Here is a 16,455-nt window from a genome sequence, read left to right as displayed (position 1 = left end):
CCTCCCAAGTGGTAAGGTGCTCCAGGCCCCGCGGGGGAGGATCCTCCGGGCAGAGGAAAAGGATATGATCGAGAGGGGCTTTGGTGTGATGGCAGAGGGTACAGGAGGGGTTTGTGTGGACTTGATGATAGCGCGAGCGTATATAAGGGGAGGGTAAGGTGCGTGTTTGGAGCCGCCTCCAAAGTGTCTGATGGTAATTGTCGAAGGAGGGATGGGGGGGGGGGCGGTACAGCCGACGCTCGGCTTTGCAGGCCTGCGTCAGTTCACTGAAGGAATGCATGCGCTCCCGTGAGAATCCCAGATCGGAGGCCGCCGGTGCCCGGTTGAGAGAACCTCGGGCTAAAGCGTTGGCAGCCTCGTTTCCGGGATTCTCGGAGTGTGCAGACACCCACATGAGCTCCATGTGGCGGGGCGGGTGCGCGGCGAGGGAGTACTGCTGTCGTATTCTCTAAAGCGGCTGAAAGTGTTGCTATTGAGGCGGCTTTACGGAAGTTAGGGTCTTGTCCGGCTCAACCTGTTGTCATCCTAACCGATTCAAAATCTACCCTTCAGAGGTTAGAGCACGGATTCCCTACTGACGCCTTGTCTATAAGCTCTCTGCGCTTGGTGCAGAATCTGCACAGCAGAGGCTTTACTATACATTTCCAATGGGTGCCCTCTCACATAGGAGTCAACGGTAATGAGGTGGCAGACAATCTCGCCCATAAAGCTCTATCAAGGATTCCATCAAAAAAGTACCTCAAGATGGGAAAAGTCTCTGCAGGAAAACTGTGCTCGATCACTTCAGTACCCTGTGGAGTGCGTCCCACAAGCCATGTGTGACCAAGGGACTGAGAAGATCTCAGGCGACCCTTCTATATCGAATTCGCACGGCCTCTGCTCGCACTCCTGCATGAATGCATGACTGGTATAGCATCGTCTCCGCTCTGCTCTTTATGTGGTGTGTGCGCGGATATCGAACATTTTATTATGTACTGCCCAGACTACAAGAATGGAGGCTGCACGCCTTCTTTTAACATTTCTGCAGGACACGGATCTTGTCTCTAAATGGTGACAGCAGGAACGGACTATGGCCTACTGTGATTGAATGGGTGCGTAGATGGTGTCTTCCGGAGTGGACTACGTTATGCTGTGAGTGAATGTGTGTTTGGATTGTGGCACTATATTGACCTGTGTTCTACTGTGACTGAATATGTACATAGATGTTGACTTCTGGAGTGGACTGTGGTGTGTACTGTGTGGATTGATTTTGTGCTTTGATGGTGACTGCGGGAGAGAATATGTGCTATTATAAGAGGCTGTGCGCATAGCGGGGTAGATACGACATGCTTTAGGACATTGTTAATATAGAAGGGACGCTGCGGTGGAGCAATTGCCGGCAGATAAAGCAAGGCTAACCCCATCTGTAGCATTCAGCACCTCAACTCAACTCAATAGAAGCAGTTGGTCTGGTTGGCGAATTCACTATTTGTGATAATCCAAATGTTGGTCCCGTGTGAACAAAATGGGTTTCGATGATTTGCTTTGACGATTTAGAAGTAATGTCAGACCACGTGATGGACGGAAAATTGAAGTCGCCAAACATAAGGATGAGGGTGTTTGGATTTTGGGTTAAGTTACAGCTTGCAGGGCTTCATGAAACTCAGTAACAAAGGTATTGTTAGCGTGTGGGGGCCGGTAACGAACTCCGAGGATTAAATGTGGGTGAGCGGCATAGCATCCGACAAATATGATTTATAGAGGGAATTCATTGGGACGTGAGTGCAGGGCAAAGAGGTATGAGAACCTAAGAAAACGCCGCCTCCTCGCCTGGTGAAGCGATCGCGCCTGAATATGTCGAAATGAGGTAAGTAAGATTGAACTTAACGGTAAGTACTATAAGCTACGCGTCGGATGTGTTGATAAGGCATCTTAATGCGTCGCCCTTTGGCAGATGGCTTCTAATGTTGGTAGAGAGAATGATATTTGACTGCAGTTTTGAGGACGAGGTGAAGTGAGGTGCTATGGCTCATGTTGTATCAACCTCTCGGCTTCGTAATCAAGGTTATCAATATTCTCACCAACTTTTAGAGTATCATGCCAGAGTTTATAATTGATAATCTTGGATTTGGCAAACTGCAGCATGTGTTTTCGGGCAGAACGTGTTCGAGTGGGGAAATCCTCGGCGATGCTAACACGCTAGATGCCTTGCAATCGCCATTGTAAAAACAATGTGGAGCAAAAGCAAAACATGCGTCGGCCGGGAATCGAACCCGGGCCACCCGCGTGGCAGGCGAGTATTCTACCACTGAACCACCGACGCCGACGTTCAGTTGGCGTGCTGCCCGTCTATTCATAGCGTAGATCGTTGCGTAAGTTTCCCTTTATGCAGGTCACTGGACCGGCTGGCGTCTCCTCTGCTGGGGAGTAACTGTCGTCACAAAGCGTGTGGCGAGCGAACCGTGCCAATAGTACAGGCCACTATGCGATAGATCAGTCACTGAACTTCTGTGGGATGTATTAATAATAAAAATTACCGGCGGGACTAAAGCAACTTAGGTGCGACAAATGGCAAGACATTAAAATTCTATTTATAATCAGTCAAATTCCACTCTAATTCCATTCCAATTCTACGCTAACTTTATTCTATTCCTCTGCAGGTGGCGCAGCGGCAGATACTATAGTAGGACACAAATGAGAAAGAACAGCTGTTGGTATTGATTGGGAGGAGAATTAGCGCGAGGAAAAGGACGTGAGAGGGACACAGAGAAGGAGCGCTGACTTGCAACAAATAGAAGTGCAATCAAATGTACATGCTCGAGGAGTCAGCCGCGCATGCCCAGTTATGTCCACTGATTTGATGATGCGGCTAAATATAAAGGTAATCTGATCTAAGATGATTCAGGGGCTCATAAAGGATCAAAGGAGCATGGAAAGCAAATAAACAGGACGCTCCTCCCTCACCTTCGAACATCAACAACGAACAGGTTATTCAGCTTATAGCATAGATTCTCTCCGTTGCAAAACAACCGACGTCTCAGTGACGCACTCATCGCTTCCCAACTTACGAATGAACGAATCCTAAAGAAGCTCCCCTGCTAGCTGCCCTTTAAAGCGGCCAACAACTTCCGTTTTTCCGAAAAGTTGATGACAATGGCAGTCTAGCCAATGCTTAGGCATGCAGGTTCTTAGCTGTGGCAGCTACAAGTTGGGGGCGGGGAGGGAGGGGGCGCTCTAGTGAAACTTTGCTCCCCCTAATGGAGGACCCACATACCTATGGCTGAGCCACTCTGGCCCGCGGTCTGCGACATCCTGTGTTACGGCGCTAGGCAATCATAACAGTAAATAGCATCAGCTTTTCAATGTTTCACTTTATTCCAATCCAGGTATGAAAAATCTAGAGATCATTATTTTTTCTTATGTTTAGAAGTTTTACAATGGACTACTTTTTGTGATGGACAAAATCTGTGCGGGGTCCTTATGTGGACAGAGCTTCTGAAGTTATATCCGGCTACAGCACTGACTATAAAATAGGCTGCATAAATTCCAGGAACGCTGTACAAAGCTACAGAGAATTCCGGCAACACTGTACCGCACCGCCAATAATGTGCAGGAACGCATGCATAAACGAGTCTGGCCGCGGTGTACACATCCCGCGTAGACCATCTCTCGTCTAGCAAACTGAAGCTCCTCCGTCGATATATTTGAGGAGCATTCGCAATTTTTAATCGGACCGGCAGTTTTAAGAAATTGAATGTTACGCCGATAGACAATGGTCAATATGTTTTACATATTTATTTTTTTAAACAAAGATAACCAGCTGCTATGAAGTAGTTATCGCAATGGCGAGAATCGCATCTATCAGCGCCTGTTTCGAGCACTGTTAAAACGTTCGCTAAGTGCGAACAAAAGAAAGACCACGAAGAAAGCTTCGAGGGTTACTGTGCAGCAGAGCATCTAACGGGCAGGACTATAAGCTTTAACATCTCTGCCTTAAGCACGGACTGACTGGATGCCAGAAAATCAGAGGTGTTGGTTGTTTGGGTTTTTTTTTTGGGGGGGGGGGGGGAGGAAATGGCGCAGTATCTGTCTCGTATACCGTTGGACACTTGACCCGCGTCGTAATGGAAGGGATAAGGGAGGGAGTGAAAGAAGAAAGTGCTGCCGTAGTGGAGGGCTCCGAAATAATTTCGACCACCTGGGGATCTTTAACGTGCACTGACATCGCCTAGCACACGGGCGCCTTAGCGTTTTTCCTCCATAAAACCGCATCCGCCGCGGTCGAGTTCGAACCCGGGAACTCCGGATTAGTAGTCGAGCGCCCTAACCACTGAGCCACCGTGGCGGGTGAAAATCAGAAGCATTAAGTTTAAATTAAACACATTCGCACATAGTCATCAAAAGTCCTTTGATTTTTGGCCCATTGTGATTATGACAGCACTTTTTTTTTAACATCTGGTCCTCCTGAGCCATTCCGTGAAAGGGAAGAGGTCTCCTCTCTCCCGCGGCTTAACCGTTTTGCGTATGCTGCTCGTATCATTCGATGCCGAACGAGCAGTCCCGGTACGAATCTCAGAGGAGGGGCGGGGGGTGAGGGGATGGACGCCCGTATTCTTGATCCCTAAGCAAAGGAGGGGTCAGGGTGCCTCCCGGTCCCCACCCCCCTCCGCGATTTACGCCTCTGGCGGAAGACTAGGATACTAAGCATTAGGCAAAATGAAACAATGACAGAAAAATAAAGTGCTTTAAAATACAGGTAACAACACAAGGTAAGAAGTGGATTAGTTCAAGGGGAAAGAAGTAGACTGTAGAACAATACAGAAATGGGAAGAGGCTAATCAGGAAGATCGTTCTATGTTAACTCAAGATGCGGCGCCCTATTCTCTGAAGCTAGATCAGGGTGCCTTGGAACGCGAAGCTCGAGAAGGAAATTTAACCAAGAAGATGACACATGCGCAGTGCGTGGTAAATCTGTAGAAATAGTTGAACACCCAATTCTAGAATGCGGCAATATTCACTGGGATGTCGATGCAGACTCACCCATTCTCCTTGAGGCCTTGGGATTCAGCGATAACAGAGGTAAAGTGAATGAATCAGCTGCAGAAAAAGCGATTGGAAGATTGGCGGCTCAAAAGCAGAATGCTAGCATAAGCTTAGAAGCGAACGATTCGAAATCGTACTTAAAGATAATGGAGAATTCATAGTCTGATTTATTGTGCATAGCACTGACACCGTTAAAGACATATATATAAAAAAACCAAGCATGATGGCAATTTCTACCACACCCATTTAGGAAATGTTCCGTCCGTCCGGCCATCCGTCCATTTTCCATCCGTCAGTTCAGGATCTGCCCACTGGAGACAAATGCAGGGTTATTTTATTTGACGCATTAAGATGAAGGCGACTCCATCTGCTGCCGCAGCGAATTCCGCGCAAAAACATCGAATTGCGAGACCACGAGAGCATCGAGTTCATATTTCGGGGGTCGAGAACAACGCACCACTAAAAAAATCAAAGATCGTCCAAAATGTGCGAATAAAAAAACAAAGCGCCCAACGTGGGGCTCGAACCCACGACCCTGAGATTAAGAGTCTCATGCTCTACCGACTGAGCTAGCCGGGCGACTTTTTTTTTTCTTTATTGCATGGAAGAACTTCTGTAGAAAGGAGGAAACTTCAATCAGACTAGTTCGCGTCTCAAGTTACCGGGCTGCTTAATATGAGCCCCCCCTAGCCCTAACTCACCACTGCATCCCCATAAAAACATCAAAATTCAGGGAGGCACACACAAGCATCTAGGCACGGCAGCCAGCTTGGAGGTTCGTCGCGAGCAGCATATACACTCCTCACCAACGCACACTGTTCCCGAAACACAGATTTGGACGATCTTGGTGGCTCGGCATGTCTGTCCATCATACGGCTTTTCCAAAGACTGAATAGTCCCATCAACACAAACACCTCATAATGCACAACAGAGTTTTTGTCAACAGGCAGAAATCTAATAGTGTATGGTGTAATTTCAATGTCCGTCTTAAGAGCTCGTTGTAGTATGTCCCAAAAGAACATGGCATCACGGCACAGGATGAAGCAATGATCAATTGTCTCAGGCACGTTACACAGACGACAATTCACATTCCAGGGTACAAACATCCCCTTGTCATTAAGAAATGTCTTGACAGGCATCGTCGCTGTGTGTAGTTTGAAAAAGAACGTTTTAGCGGCAGCCTGAATGCACATCCGCCTAACACGCTTTAGAACACTGATGTCCAAAGACCCCAAATAAGGCTGCCGATACAATGGTGTAGGGAACAAAGACTCAGTGAGAGCCTGGGTCATCTGCTTTCTCGAGAGGCTATACAGGTAATCTAAAGAGAAGCGCACAGTGAGAAAATTGAAAGTGTCAGCAACCTCCTTTAGAAATCCCCATAAAGTCCCCTCACGAGCCTGCACAGTCGGTGCGAATAAGTAAGGCAAATGAAAACTAAGCCGCCTAATGAGCACAGCTACCAGAAACGGGTCGTTTGCCGATTTGAAAACGAAAAAACGGGAAACGAGTTGATGCACGAACAGGTGAACAAGGCCCACTCCACCACCCTCTAAGGGAAGGAACAAGTTGTCACGCCTCATCGGCTCCCATTGAGAGCGCCAAACGAATGCTGCAAATATTCTATGTATTGCTTGCACCTTCCTCCTCGCACAATGCAGGACTTGAAGGACATACGCGAGCTTTGCAAACAAAAAAATGTTACAGACCTGTGCCCTCGCAAACACTGAGAGTTCCCTACCCATCCAAGCCTGTGTTTGCCGCCGTAGAGTTACAGTTTGTGAATCCCAGTAGGCTGTACTGTTGCAACTTGGTGCAGCGGAACGCCTAGGTACTCAAGAGGGCTACAGTTCCAGCATATACCACCGAACTGGCTTGGCCTAGTTCCCCAATGACCCAACCAAAAGCCTTTGGATTTCTCTAAATTAAGAGCCGCGCCTGATACATCGCAGAACTGTTTAGTCAAGTTTAGAGCCTCGAGTACACTCTTTTTGTTAGAACAAAAGAGGGCGACATCATCAGCGTAAGCTAAAACTTTAACTTCACTTTGAGCCAGAGAGAAACCGCGGATAGCTGCGCTGTTAATTATACTGAGACAGAGGGGTTGCAGATATAGGACAAACAACAATGGAGACAGTGGACATCCTTGACGAACAGATGCTTCTAGTGGTACTGGTTTCGTTAGCTCCTGATTAACAATAACCCTTGTATAGGAGTTCTTATAGCACAGCCTTATGCCTTTGAGCAAGACGTCACCAATATTTGCATACTCCAAGACCGCGAACAAGAAATCGTGCCGAACTTTATCAAACGCCTTAGCCAAGTCAATTTGAATCAGAGCTACATGGCTTATCTCATCTCATACTGTCTCTAATACTGAACGTGCAATATGGATATGTGTTTGAATACTGCGGCCTCTAATACCACAGACCTGATGCGGACCTATCAAGTCCATAATGACGAGCTGCAGACGACTGCTAAGAACCTTGGCAAAAATTTTGTAATCAACATTGCAAAGGGAAATTGAACGATATCCCTCAACAGTTTTCAACCGATTAGTATCTTTGCTTTTGGGAATTAATATTGTGTGCCCAGAATAAAAAGTGGGAGGCAGGACACCAACATCATAAGATGCTTTGAAAACTTCCATCAAAACAGGCACTAGGCAAGGCGAAAATGTTTTATAGAATTCGCTAGTAATACCATCTGGCCCAGGAGATTTCTGGCTCTGCAGGGCAGTAATGGCTGATTGAATTTCATCCAAAGTGATAGGTCCCTTCACTATAGCACACTTCTCATCATCAAGTCGAGGGAAGTTTCCGAGCAAGGAACTGTAATCGAAACCCTGACTTGGATCTTCGCAACTGCCAAACAGCTTCCGATAATAGTCGAAGAAAGCAGCAAGAATACCAGGCGCATCACTGTATGTGCAATCACCATACTGAATTTTCAATATTTCCTTCGCAAGAGCATTCTCTCTTTCATCACTCAGGGCCCGACGAGAAGGTTGCTCATCAAGAAACCTTCGGGACCTAGATCGTATCAAGGCCCCCTTATATCTGTCTGTCGCAAATTGTTGAAGCTGTGCTTTTACGTTATTAATCTCTGCGAGATAGGCACCCGGGCTTACACTCTCTAGCTCATGTAGCTCCGTTAGGGTGCGCCCAAACTCACGAAGGTGGTGTCTCTTCAGGAAAGCGATTCTTGCTGAGGCCTCAATTGCCAAGTTTTTGATCTGTTTAAACAAGTCCCACTTTTGAAAAATGGAAAGATCACGGCGTGACCATACGTCCTTCAAACAAGTAGGTACAGCACGCTGAAAGATTTCGTCTGAGAGCAGACAGTTATTCATCTTCCACAACTCCCATCGAGGGTGAAGTACTTGCCGAGTGTACTTTCCTATCTGAAGAGACACCATACAGTGGTCACTGAAGAAAATGGGCCGCACCCAGTAGCCAAACACACTTGCTAATGCGTGCTAGCCGGGCGACACGTACAAGTCTCCCAAAATAAGTAGGCAACGAATGAGAACAATAAGTGAACGTTGCGAGAGTGGGTTGACAGAGTGATAGCAGTTGGTTTGGAGGAGGAGTAGGAGGAGGAGGAGCAGGAGGAGGAACAGTAGAAGGTAGGCAGCGCTTTGGAATCTGGCCTGGCGTTTCCGCCATCCTTAGAAGGTGCTAAGCGGAGTGAAGCGTTGGTTTTCACCACCTTTTTTTCTGATCTCTCACGCTCTCTTACCATATAATTCTATGAGCCGAATGCGGCGCTCGATATCTCGCTGCAAAAATGGCGATCAAATGCTGCAGAAGACGAAAAAATAACTGGGGGACAATTAGGCTCCTCGTTTAGGTGTGTGATGTGAGAGGGGCTCCTACCACGCATACACCGACACTCTTTCCTCTTTCACAATCCCAGTGATTACATGAAAGAACACACGGTATAAATTCAATGCCCCGCTTTAACCAAGCCGTACGAGCGTGCCGGCGTGGTGTTGCGGTAGTGTGACTCGCAACGCGAGGGCCCGATGGTCAGGGGCAGAGGTGGGCAAATGCCCTCTTTTTTAATTTTCCTCCCTCACCCTCACTTTTGCATCCATGGCCCTCCCTCCCCCTCGCCCTCATTCTGAAAAGTTTTGCGGCCCTGTCTCGCCCTCACCCTGACTTCGAAAAATTTGCTGGCCCTCCCTCGCCGTCATCCTCATATCGTCAGCCCTCCCTCACCCTCACTAAAAGACACTTTAAAATTCTAGTTATATTTTCTAGTCCGCTACTTCTGGCGATATCATTGAGTAATAAACATGCAAGACAAGCCCTCAAGGCTCTCTTGAACGAGAGGCTAGATGCTTATTCTGTTGTGTGTGTGCGGGTGTCTGTGTGTGAGCTGTTTCAGGTAATACGCGAGACAAAACCGATCCAGTTACGAGTTGGGCCCTAAAATATCACTCTGGCTTTAATACTGGCACGCACTGCATGCATACATATACCCTGCACTTGTAACATTTCATTGTTATCTATATTTATTTAGCTTATACTGCAATCCCCACTGAGGATTTTAGCAGGGTGGGAGAGACAAGTAAACACAACGTAACAACACAGGCAATGAACACAAAAACAAAGTAGAATAAGGTAGTTTGAAAATTTTGGTAAATAAGCATACATAAAAGATTTTTAAACAATACTGGAAAGAAATGTCGACATAGACAATTTCAAAACGTGGCAATTGGTTAAGAGATTCCCTTAAATTACTGTTCGTGGAAAGAAAGGATACTTAAAACTATTATTGCGCTTGGCAAATGGCGTTACTGTGCGGCTATGTCTTTGCCCAGTGGCGTAACCAGATGAAAAAGAAATTATTCTCGTGAAATCTGTCTTATACCGGCCGTTAATAAATTGAAAGACAAATTTTAGTCGTGACGCATGGTTTATTTGCGTTAATGGCGGCAAGCCCGCTTTGGTTAACAGTTCTGTCAAAAGAAAAATTCACAGCGCTGAGGACGGGACAAATGAGGAGACACACGCCAGCTCTTTTTCTTGTCATGCACCAACTGGCCCGGCTGATCCCCTCTTGGATCTGGCACTTATGTACGTCCAAATCTGTGTTAAGTGAAGCGAGCTGCTATTATTGGGACCATTTCTACCTTAATTAGTGTAAGTTTTAGTAAAAGTGTCCCAAATAACGCAGGCATAGTCCAGTATCGGCAGAATGTTTTTGTATGCGAGCAGTCGGACAAAAGGAGTAGGAAGTCTCTAAGCTATCCTCAGAAAGGAAAACTTGCGCTTAACATTAACCAATATGTAGTTAATGTGCTTAGTCCAAGTGAAGTCATTCGTGGTCAAAAGTCCGAGATACTTATAATGTATCTCGAGAAAAGTTTCGATAGGATGAAGGTTTAGATTTCTTATCTAAAGCGGCGTCTTCAGTAGTGAACTGCACAGCTTTGTGGTCCGATATTCTGTCTACTCTCTGGCTATTTGTTTTGGCAGTAATTGATCCGCTAACAAAAAAGAGGTCGAGCATTGATTGAGAATTGCCCTGAAATATGGTATTTTCTTCTACATTCTGCAATAAGTCGAAGCCAAAAGCAATGCCCACATAGCTTCACCACGGGGTCATGCTTTTTAACTGAATACCTTGACCAGTATACTTCACGCAAATTAAAATATCCTGATAGTAAAATATCATGATATTTTAATTTGCCTGAAGTAGACTGATAGTAAAAATGGGATCCGCCATGGTGGCTCAGTGGTTAGGGCGCTCGGCTACTGATCCGGAGTTCCCGGGTTCGAACCCGACCGCGGCGGCTGCGTTTTTATGGAGGAAAAACGCTAAGGCGCCCGTGTGCTGTGCGATGTCAGTGCACGTTAAAGATCCCCAGGTAGTCGAAATTATTCCGGAGCCCTCCACTACGGCGCTTCTCTCTCTCTTCCTTTCTTCTTTCACCCCCTCCCTTATCTCTTCCCTTACGGCGCGGTTCAGGTGTCCAACGATATATGAGACAGATACCGCGCCATTTCCTTTCCCCAAAAACCAATTATTATTACTGATAGTAAAATACGATTATCAGGTTTCACATGCGTGCACAAATATCGTTTAAGCTCCTATAATACAACGGTAGAGTTGGTGGGCCAGTACATTGCTCCAATAATATATCTAACGTTTCCATAGTACGTTGTGCAAAAAATGCACTCTACATTGGGTACATCCGGCATTGGCGAAATTCACAGGGATTATTTAAACCGAATGCTGGCATCTTCACCTCTACCATCACGATTCTTTCGGTACGAACTGTAGCCAGTGTTAATGAGCTCACTGTCAAACAATGTATTGTTAAGCCAAGTTTCTGTCAAAACCGCTATTTCAGGGTCGTGCAAAAGCAGAAGGGCCTCCAACGCATTTGTCTTGTTTATGGCACTTTTGCAATTAACTTTTAGTATTTTAGGGGTGTGAAGTCTCTTAGTCCAGAGCCAGTTTGATTTCTTTCTAAGCTTAAAGCGAGGAACTCTTGTTTCATCCGAACCATACAGTACGCTATTAACGCTTAGCTTATCATTGATTAGCTTTAAAGCTTGGCGCCCTCTTTCCCCTCTTCTTCACAGCACTTCCACTGCTGTTTCTATATTTCCTTAATTCGTTTAGAAAAGTCCTCAGCTAATAATTTTGAGCTATTTTCTTTCGATTTTGAGCTTATATTGGTCTTTTTGCGTTAATAGCATGATCTCAATAGGGAATTTTTTTCAAAAAGTCGAGGAGTTTCAAAACGACTGGTCGCGCCTTATTATTTTTTACCCACCCTGTGGCATCTTTCGATGATACTCAGTGTTAAACCTTGTTCCGGAAAAAAACACCATTAAATACTTCCTTTCCCAGTTCCTCGCGCCGCTGACGCGCCGCTGGTGTAGCTGGCGCTATCTATGGGAGCCCCACGTAACTTTTCCGTCACGCCAATGGCAACGACGATGGCACCGGCCTTTCTGAGTAACGGGGCCTTCACGCTTGCACGTAAAAAAGGAGGGCCCGCGGAGAGAGTAGGCAGAATGCGGCAAAAGCAAACGAAGCTTCGAGGCGACGCAACTTTCGGTTCGAACAACAATACATAACGTGTAGAACAAGCGAACAGAAGTGGTTGAAAGAAAGAGGAAGACGAAGACGTTGTTCGATCGACTGTCGACTCAGCTCTGTTTATTTACCTCATTTTCCATAATTTATCTACTTTTATTTGAATATTCGAGGACGGCAGCATCTTCAAAGTCGGTATTGTCCCTATGGGAAGAGTACGGCTGCTCCGGCGCCGGGACCACGCCATTCAAAGGAGTCTGGCTCGGAAGAGGTGGTCATGGCTTCCCAGGCTGTGGAGTGACCAGAACATGGAAACGACCACCCGTCCAGCGAGACCTCATCGTTCAGTGGGGATGAGTCAAGGATTGTGGACGGTGACGAGTCAGTGGCCGATATGGCTGACGTGGACAACGAGGGCTTCAAGTTGGTGAGTCATCGCAAGCAACGAACGATAGGGATCCCGAAAGTGATTGAGCCCACAGAAAAGGGGGTTGATATAAGAGAGAAGAATCCCATCTTATTTTTCGCAGCCATTCAATCACTGCTGGTATCAGCTCCGATTCGAAGTCGGTTCACCATGCACGGGGCTCTTCAGCTGGATGTCTCGACGGAAGAGCAGGTTGACAAGCTCCTGCAGAGCTCTCAGATTTTTGGCATCAAAGTTAACGTGCGGTTGCCCCATTCCTACATGAAGAACACCTGTGTTATTAAGGGTGTACCAAAGTGGTATTCAGAACGCGACCTACTTGATTATCGGAAACCACAAGGTGTACTGCACGTGAAACGACTTGTGCGTCGTGTATAGTCTCCAGGAAAAGAATAGGCTGCGAAATCTCCCAACTCTATCATGTTGACATTCGCTCCCAACTCAGAGCGCCCGAAAAAATTGATCTGGGATTCACAAAACACGCAGTTGCAGATTTCACTGAAGCTCCTCCACGGTGTTTTAGATGCCAACGCTTTGGGCACGTGGCCAAAGTTTGCACAAAGGATCGACGCTGTAAGCTGTGCGGAGGCGACCACGACTTTAAAACCTGCAAGGCAGATTTGGCTTGCGCCACTTGCGGTAGTGATCATCCAGCGAGTTTCGGAGGCTGCCCGTTCCTCCGTGTGAGCGCTCTGCACTGTCGGATATCCTTTATTGCTGGTCCAAAAACCCCACCGACTGAGACGCCTGTCCCATGATTAGACGAGTTCCCAGTGTTGGAGTCTGATGTTGTTGCGTTGCCCAAGAATGTCCCTAAGAGACCTGAGTCCAGCAAGACGCCAAGGCCCAGTGCGCGCGAGTCGGCTGTTCCACCTCCAGCAAAGAGTGTCCATGTTCCTGAGCGCCCGGATCACAGCCAGACTCCACGGCAAGGGGGAGCCTCATATGGACAAGTGACAAAAACCAGCTACTGCGGCCTAGAGTGTGTCCCCGTCGGCATCATTTGTCGATGTAAGTTGGTGCGTTGCGCAAAATAAGGAGCTCGAAAATCAACGTATGTCTGACCTTCTTCATGTTTTGTTCGGGTCCCTGCGTTCACATTTTCTAGCAATGGCGCCTGGCAACCTGAAGAACTTCCCTACATCTGGTGCTTTCTTGTGAGTCCCTAATTACCACCTTCACAGCAAACTTCCTTGCGAACTAAAATGGGTGGGGTTAAACCTCGTCGATCTCATATGCACCGAAAAGTGCCGTTTATATTGCAGTGGAATTGCGCTGGGATTTTAAGTCGGTTAGCTGAACTAAAACTATTCTTGATAGAGAGTTGTGTTCCAGTATTGGCCCTGGCAGAAGATAAAAACTGCAGCATAAAGTCATTTCCTGCCGGAAGTGCTGCGCTTTACATCCTTGACTCATCCCCACTGAACGATGAGGTCTCGCTGGACGGGTGGTCGTTTCCATGTTCTGGTCACTCCACAGCCTGGGAAGCCATGGCCACCTCTTCCGAGCCAGACTCCTTTGAATGGCGTGGTCCCGGCGCCGGAGCAGCCGTACTCTTCCCATAGGGACAATACCGACTTTAAAGATGCTGCCGTCCTCGAATATTCAAATAAAAGTAGATAAATTATGCAAAATGAGGTAAATAAACAGAGCTGAGTCGACAGTCGATCGAACAACGTCTTCGTCTTCCTCTTTCTTTCAACCACTTCTGTTCGCTTGTTCTACACGTTATGTATTGTTCGAACCGAAAGTTGCGTCGCCTCGAAGCTTCGTTTGCTTTTGCCGCATTCTGCCTACTCTCTCCGCGGGCCCTCCTTTTTTACGTGCAAGCGTGAAGGCCCCGTTACTCAGAAAGGCCGGTGCCATCGTCGTTGCCATTGGCGTGACGGAAAAGTTACGTGGGGCTCCCATAGATAGCGCCAGCTACACCAGCGGCGCGTCAGCGGCGCGAGGAACTGGGAAAGGAAGTATTTGATGGTGTTTTTTTCCGGAACAAGTTTTAACACTGAGTATTATTGAAAGATGCCACAGGGTGGGTAAAAAAATAATAAGGCGCGACCACTCGTTTTGAAACTCTTCGACTTTTTGAAAAAAATTCCCTATTGAGATCATGCTATTAACGCAAAAAGACCAATACCAGCTCAAAATCGAAACAAAATAGCTCAAAATTATTAGCTGAGGACTTTTCTAAACGAATTAAGGAAATATAGTAACAGCAGTGGAAGTGCTGTGAAGAAGAGGGGAAGAAGGGCGCCAAGCTTTAAAGCTAATCAATGATAAGCTAAGCGTTAATAGCGTACTGTATGGTTCGGATGAAACAAGAGTTCCTCGCTTTAAGCTTAGAAAGAAATCATACTGGCTCTTGACTAAGAGACTTCAGACCCCTAAAATACTAAATGTTAATTGCAAAAGTTCCATAAACAAGACAAATGAATTGGAGGCCCTTCTGCTTTTGCACGCCCTGAAATAGCGGTTTTGACAGAAACTTGCCTTAACAATACATTGTTTGACAGTGAGCTCATTAACACTGGCTACAGTTCGTACCGAAAGAATCGTGATGGTAGAGGTGAAGATGCCAGCATTCGGTTTAAATCATCCCTGTGAATTTCGCCAATGCCGGATGTACCCAATGTAGAGTGCATTTTTTGCACAACGTACTATGGAAACGTTAGATATATTATTGGAGCAATGTACAGGCCCACCAACTCTACCGTTGTCGTATTATAGGAGGTTAAACGATATTTGTGCACGCATGTGAAACCTGATAATCGTATTTTACTATCAGTAATAATAATTGGTTTTTGGGGAAAGGAAATGGCGCGGTATCTGTCTCATATATCGTTGGACACCTGAACCGCGCCGTAAGGGAAGGGATAAGGGAGGGAGTAAAAGAAGAAAGGAAGAGAGAGAGAAGCGCCGTAGTGGAGGGCTCCGGAATAATTTCGACTACCTGGGGATCTTTAACGTGCACTGACATCGCACAGCACACGGGCGCCTTAGCGTTTTTCCTCCATAAAAACGCAGCCGCCGCGGTCGGGTTCGAACCCGGGAACTCCGGATCAGTAGCCGAGCACTCTAACCACTGAGCCACCATGGCGGATTCCATTTTTACTATCAGTCTACTTCAGGCAAATTAAAATATCATGATATTTTACTATCAGGATATTTTAATTTGCGTGAAGTATACTAATCAAGGTATTCAGATAAAAAGCATGACCCCCAGGTGAAGCTATGTGGGCATTGCTTTTGGCTTCGACTTATTGCAGAATGTAGAAGAAAATACCATATTTCAGGGCAATTCTCAATCAATGCTCGACCTCTTTTTTGCTAGCGGATCAATTACTGCCAAAACAAATAGCCAGAGAGTAGACAGAATATCGGACCACAAAGCTGTGCAGTTCACTACTGAAGACGCCGCTTTAGATAAGAAATCTAAACCTTCATCCTATCGAAACTTTTCTCGAGATACATTATAAGTATCTCGGACTTTTGACCACGAATGACTTCACATGGACTAAGCACATTAACTACATATTGGTTAATGTTAAGCGCAAGTTTTCCTTTCTGAGGATAGCTTAGAGACTTCCTACTCCTTTTGTCCGACTGCTCGCATACAAAAACATTCTGCCGATACTGGACTATGCCTGCGTTATTTGGGACACTTTTACTAAAACTTACACTAATTAAGGTAGAAATGGTCCCAATAATAGCAGCTCGCTCCACTTAACACAGATTTGGACGTACATAAGTGCCAGATCCAAGAGGGGATCAGCCGGGCCAGTTGGTGCATGACAAGAAAAAGCGCTGGCGTGTGTCTCCTTCTCATTTGTCCCGTCCTCAGCGCTGTGAATTTTTATTTTGACAGAACTGTTAACCAAAGCGGGCTTGCCGCCATTAACGCAAATAAACCATGCGTCACGACTAAAATTTGTCTTTCAATTTATTAA

The 16,455-nt window shown here is 46.4% G+C and overlaps 2 non-coding genes across 2 annotated transcripts; both read right to left on the bottom strand.

Annotated features, from left to right (window-relative positions):
* Nucleotides 1–2,231: 2,231 nt before the first annotated feature.
* TRNAG-GCC (transfer RNA glycine (anticodon GCC)) lies at nt 2,232–2,302 on the bottom strand. Its single transcript has one exon. It is a non-coding gene; the product is annotated as a tRNA-Gly (tRNA).
* A 3,226-nt stretch (nt 2,303–5,528) lies between these two features.
* Nucleotides 5,529–5,601, bottom strand: TRNAK-CUU (transfer RNA lysine (anticodon CUU)). The gene has a single exon. It is a non-coding gene; the product is annotated as a tRNA-Lys (tRNA).
* Between the last annotated feature and the right edge of the window lie 10,854 nt (nt 5,602–16,455).

This window comes from Amblyomma americanum, chromosome 4 (genome assembly GCF_052857255.1).
Source record: "Amblyomma americanum isolate KBUSLIRL-KWMA chromosome 4, ASM5285725v1, whole genome shotgun sequence".
In the NCBI taxonomy this organism is placed as follows: domain Eukaryota; kingdom Metazoa; phylum Arthropoda; class Arachnida; order Ixodida; family Ixodidae; genus Amblyomma; species Amblyomma americanum.
Note: the sequence above shows the minus strand (reverse complement) of the source record. Positions and strands in the feature narration are given on the sequence as shown.